The sequence below is a fragment of the Balaenoptera ricei genome, chromosome 1 (assembly GCF_028023285.1).
Source record: "Balaenoptera ricei isolate mBalRic1 chromosome 1, mBalRic1.hap2, whole genome shotgun sequence".
Classification (NCBI taxonomy): Eukaryota; Metazoa; Chordata; class Mammalia; order Artiodactyla; family Balaenopteridae; genus Balaenoptera; species Balaenoptera ricei.
Genome location: NC_082639.1, coordinates 46,198,334 through 46,204,358, shown reverse-complemented (window position 1 = coordinate 46,204,358; position 6,025 = coordinate 46,198,334).

The following is a 6,025-nucleotide window of genomic DNA, read 5'->3' as shown; positions in this document are numbered from 1 at the left end:
CTTTGTAAATGTTGGCTGGAAGAATCCAACTGAGGTAGTAGCACAGGGCGGGGTTTGAGGGACTCGGCTAAAAAAAATAATATGGTCCTGCTTCCATTTGCGCTCACTTCCCGCAACAGCTGTGTGTGAAAAGAATGATCATCGTCCCCATTCTTCATCCTAGGAAAGCTGGGGTTCCAAGAAGTTAAATGATGCGCCCAAGGTCACACAGCCAGTGGGAGTGTTGCATTATTGTACCATTGGAGGCTGCCATCCAAACTGAGTTGCTGAATGAGGACCTTTATTTTGGTCTTGGAACCCTAGCCTGTATTCCCCAGGCTGGGGGTAGTTGCAACATGGTAGAATAGGAAACACCACAGCATTTGGGGTCAGCCTTGTAACTTGTGAAGACTAAGTCGGGCTTCTCTTTGTTCAGCAACACAAGAAATCCCAAATTTGTCATGGGAGTTCGAAATTAAAACTAAAGGAAGCCTATGCGCGCCCCCTTGTGGTGAGCTCCACCATCATGCATATAATCGGTGCTTCGTGGTTCCCAGGTCACATGGGCCACAGGAAAAGGAAGGGCTCCAGTGACTACCGCACGGCCACATCCCCAGGGCTAGGAGCCCAGTCTGCCAGCCCCAGAGGGTTCACAAATAGTCTTTAATGGCTCAGGGCCTCTCAGGCACAATGGGGTCCATTGCCCATCCAGTGGTCCCTGCTGTGCCATCTCTGGGGGCCCAGAGCTTCAGTTTTACTCATTCCATACGCATTCACTGAGGCACTGTGCCAGGATCTATGCTAGGTGCCTGCTGCCTGGTCATCTCCAAAGCCTGACCCCAGGGTGTCCCATGTTTTGTGCTCCTGCCAGAGCCAATTCTCCCCTCCCTGCCCCAGTCCCCCTCCTCCCAGCCCCACATGCCCATCAGTGGCACCCACCTCCACCCTGGGAATCCTCCCAAGTCTCCCCTCATTCCATTCATACCCCCAGTCACCACAGCTCAATACTGTGGCATCCCTCTGCTTCTCTCCCTTCCCATCACTCTCCTAGTCCAAGCCACCACCATCTCGGCCCTGGACAACCTCTAAGGCCCGCTCACTGGCCTCCCCACCTCCATTCTTGACCCCTACACTTACTCTCTGCACTATGACCTGAGTCAACCTTCTAGAAGGGAAATGTGGGCAATGGAAATTTCTCTGTAGAAACCCCCATGGCAAGCTCTCAGCTCTATAATGACTGAAATGGGAGGGGGGAGGACAAAAGCAGGGAAAATGTACAAAATGGATATATAAAGGAGATGTAAAAATCAACATGTAAAGAGGTTATTTTTTAAAGGGCCCGGTGCTCAGCATATATCCACTAAATCCTTGCTCCTCAAAGTTTGTCCACAACCAGCAGCTTTGTATCCCTGGGAGCTTGTTAGAAATGCAGCATCTCAGCCCCACCCAGATCCCTGAGTCAGGATCCACATTTTAACCCACTCCCAGGGCTTCGTGCATTGGGGGACGCCTGCTGCAGAGGGGGAGCCCCTGCCTCAGCTATCCTGCAGGCCTCACTGCCAGCACTTGGCTTCCTGGCAGGACCCTGTCCCAACAATGCCACCACCAGGCTGATCCCTGCCACCCTCAGATGTGGAACAACCCTGCCTGGTGACATGGCCAGACTCAGAAGGGTCAGTTGTATGGACCTGATCACATTGACAGCCGCCGTGTGCAGGGCTGAAGGGTGGATGGTGACAGCTGCAGACTCACTGAGAAGTCGCCAGTTTGTTTTGAGAGCTTTCTCATTAAAAAGACAAGAATAAAAAGCCCATCATTTGTTCTTTCCAGAAACCAGGGTAATGGTCGAACCCCTCTCGCATCACTCCTACCAAGAACCCTCTTCACCCTCCAGGGTCTTTTCTCTGCTTTGTTCTGGTATTGGGCAAGGGCTCTTTTCACAGTTAAATGCATACAGAGTTCTTAATGACAATTGTCTAAAATCAGGAAATTGTGGTAGTTGAATGGGGCGTGTGGAGATCAGGGTGGGAGAGCGGAGTTAGCTGGCTGTGTGAGCCCACAGGCCACTGGCCCTCTCTGGGCCTTGGTTAACTTTACAATAAGGTGTGGGCAGGCAACGAGGGTGGGTGGGCTTCTCTTCCTCTGGGAGGTCCCTGATGCTGAGCAGCCAGGCCCTGTGTTTGTTCTGTGGCTCTAGGCCAGGGGGGTGATGGAAGAAACAAAGGCATTGGGCTCAGACACACAGGTGTGCATTTCCATGTGATTCAACCACCTTCCAGCTGGGTCACCCTGCCAGCCGTGTACCCTCACCTCTCTGTACCTCAATTTCCTCTTCTAAATTGGGCTTTAACAGAAACTACTTCTTAGGGTTGTGGGAGATCTTTGTGTGTCCTTTCACTGCGGTGCTTACTCATAGGAGCCTGGAGTTTGCTTCTTTTCCCCTTCGTTTCCCTAAAATGAACACTAAAGTGGCTTTGAAAACAAATCACCAAAGGCTCTTGGGGGTTGGGGTGTGCGTGCAGAGCCCAGCCCCAGACGCCTGGAAGGCCAGAGCTCCAAACCTCCCCATCACAGCCCGGTGAGGGAAGGCGGGGTGGTCTATGGATCGATTTGTGCATAAAGGAGTCGGGGGCTGCAGGTACTTTAGCTGAGTCACCACCCAGCCAGCTGCCAGCGTCGCTGGTGTGGGTGGGGATGGGAGAGAATGAAGGAGCGGAAGGAGTCAGAACTAGCCGTATTTAGGTATCCAAGGTGGGCTGGATGCTTCACAGACCAAATTTATCATCACAACAATCGCGTGACAGATATCATTTCCTTGCTGTACAGGAAAGGAAACTGAGGCCCAGAGAGGTGAAAGGACTTGCCCAAGGTCTCGTAGCTCTGCTTCTTTTCCATCACAGTAAGTACATTTGTCCATCCTCCTGGGTTCCAGGAACATAGATCTCATTCACTCCATTTTTCAAGCCTGGGGCGGGTCTCACGAGCAAGAGGGGAAGAGCTTTGCTCTGCTCTGCCCTTCCCTGGAAAGTACTGGCTCAGGGCAAGGGCTACCAGAGGGAAGAACAGGGCCCATCCACCCAGAATTCATGCATGCATACAGACAGGCATCACTACTTAATGTTGCCCAGGTACCTCTGTGCTGCAGGAAACCCCAGGAGGGTTCTAGTTCCTCCCTAGAACTTTTGATTCCAGCCCCAGCTCCTCAGCCTGGGACTGACAATGTGTAATCTCATTGTTTTCTTGCTGGTCTCCCTACCTGATGCTGGGGGCCTGTCACTGTCCCTCCTCCTTACCTCTCAGAAGCCTCCCACAGGAAACAGTCCAGGTACCTCACCCGAAGTGTTCCCAGGACCTGGCCCCTCCCATCACCCCCTCACACTGCACAGCAGCCCTCCTGAACCCCTGGCTTCTCTCCCTCATCCCTGTTTGCACAGGCAGTTTCTTTTGCCCAGACCACCGCCGCTCACCCACTCTCTACAACGTCCCCCTGACCACCGCTCACCCCCTTCCACTCCCAATGACTCCTGTCCTACTCTGTGCCTCCTGCCCCTTGCAGATGGTCAGTCAGAGCTTCTCACACTGTGTGGAGAGGGCAGGCTGGTCTGGTTCACCTGGGGCCCAGCCAGGCCTGGGAGTCTCCCAATGTTGGCTCAAAGATGAATGAATGAACAAATGGATGGATGAATGAATGAATGAATGGTGAGGTAGGCTTCTTGGAAAGCGGCCGTCTGCAAGCCAGGAAGAGAGCCCTCACCAGAATCCGACCATGCCGGCACCTTGATCTCAGACTTCCAGCCTCCAGAAATATGAGAAATAAATTTCTGTTGTTTGGGGAATTCCCTGGCGGTCCAATGGTTAGGACTCTGCACTCTCACTGCTGAGGGCCCGGGTTCAATTTCTGGTATGGGGAACTACGATGCTCACAAGCCACACAGCGTGGCCAATAAATAAATAAATAAACAAATAAATTTCTGTTGTTTCATCTCACCCAGTCTATGGGGTTTTGTTATGGCAGCTCAAGCAGACTAGGATTCACTGCATCTTAAACAGCCCTGGAGTTGGAGGAGTGGGGCAAGCAATTTAGTTGCTGGATTATTTCCATCTCCTGCTCTCTCTGGTCAAAATCCACCCCGTGGGCACTAGCCCCCTGCACGGCCAGCTTGCACGACTTGGCCCCGCAGGAAGCTGCTGGGAGAGCCAGGGCCTCTGAAGTTTGGGTCCAGGCCAGCTAGTGGCCAGGAGCAGCAGTCTCTCTTTGTCAGCTGGCGCTGACACGGGGGCTTCTTGGTCTGTGCCGAGTGTCCAGGCTTTAAGGCCAAGGTAAGGTGGGACTTGTCACTAAGGCCACTCTGGACAGGAAGCAAGGCACGTGAGCTGAGCAGACGTAGGGGTGGGGACGCTTGAACTGGGTCTGGGACCGTGCCTCTTCTCCCTTTGGAGCTGAGTGCTCCGTGAAGGCAGGGGCCGTGGCTTGCTCCTTGCCCGCCCCTAGTGCCCGTCACAGAGCCTGGCACAACGTGGGTGTTAGTGAATGTTCATGCATGTGGCAAACATCTGTCACTTTGGTTGCTACGGAGCATATGAAGAATATCTGTGTGTTTCTGCACAATTAGGGCTTTCTGAACAAACTTTCCTGAAACCTGGGCCAGACCTAAGAGCAAAACTTAAAGTTGTTTACAAATGTTTAGATGAGAGAACTCCAGAGAGATGTACCTAATCATGGAGGAATGTGTTTACATTTCCAGGGAGAATGGAGCTTCTCAGGTACTCAGTCCCTGCCGGGCTGACTTACATACCACAGGGCTGCAGTGAGGACTCAGGCCCACCCAGTTTCCAAGGAGACCCTTCCAGGAGGGGCAGGGGACAGCTGCCTCCTTCCCCTCTGTAAGCAGAGAAACTTCATTTTTCATTCATTCCTCATTTATGAAACAGATTTTGTATACACAGGAGATTTTTCTGACTTTCATTATATCACCCCAAGGGTGAGAATTAGGGTGTGGGGAGTCAAGTGATTATTATTTGTCTTTTAAGTGAATAATGATAATCTATCTGATGTAGTCACCTTGTGTGCACATTCAGTATAAAATTAATAAACATGAATACTACAAATCCAACAGCTGTCCAGCATCTGAACATCCTTCCTATATTGTAGGGGCCCCCAAACAGGGAGAAACAGACAGGAAACCTAAGGAGGAGAGAGTCCCGTCCAGCCCCTTGGCACTGGAGTGTGGGCACGCATTCTAAGTGTAGCTGATTAGCTGCTCCTTCCTGGCTTTGACCTTTGAAAGACGTCTGGTCATTAGGGATTATTGAAGACGGGGGTGAGGTCTTCAGTGGCCCGGCAGCAAGTGTCCAGATAGCAATACAAGAAGGCTTCATCCCTCAGCAGACACTTCGTGGGCAGCATCTTCAGTGCGCTTGGCTTCCCTTACTTCCTGTCAAAGTCTGGCTCTCAAGCCATCCCATCATGTCTTACAGCTTCCTGATACCCTCCATAGATTCCTTTTCCTCTTGGATTAGCCAGGACCCATTTTCTGAGTTTGAGAAAGAGAGAGAGAAGGAAGGAAGGGAGGGAGGGAGGGAGGAAGGAAGAGCCTGACTGACACAGCTGAATTTCACTTGCTGTTGAATGTGTATGATTAAATCTCAAGCCAGCTGTAAGGTTGAAAGGTTGAGGTCTCTCTCTATTTCTCTTTCTCTCTCTCTCTCTCCAGTGGAGATAAATAGCAGCACCAGCCTTGGGCATGTCCTGACCTCTGGCCATCAGCCTTCTGGAATGTTGGAATGCCCAGCTGTGTTATCTGATAGTGGGTAACATTCTCTCTACCTTCAGGAGCAAACTATTATTTATGCCTGCAGGACCTCAGGAACTCAACTGGCTGAGATTAACACCATCATAGGGGGCTAACCTTGGAGAAGCGCTGAAGTCTATTATTTGGGGCCGATCAAGATTTGGCCTCTCCCACATGACCCCTGTCTTTATCAGTCTGGAGATTTCACCACCCTCCCAGCCCCTCACACCTCTGCACCTTTGCTCAGGCAGGGC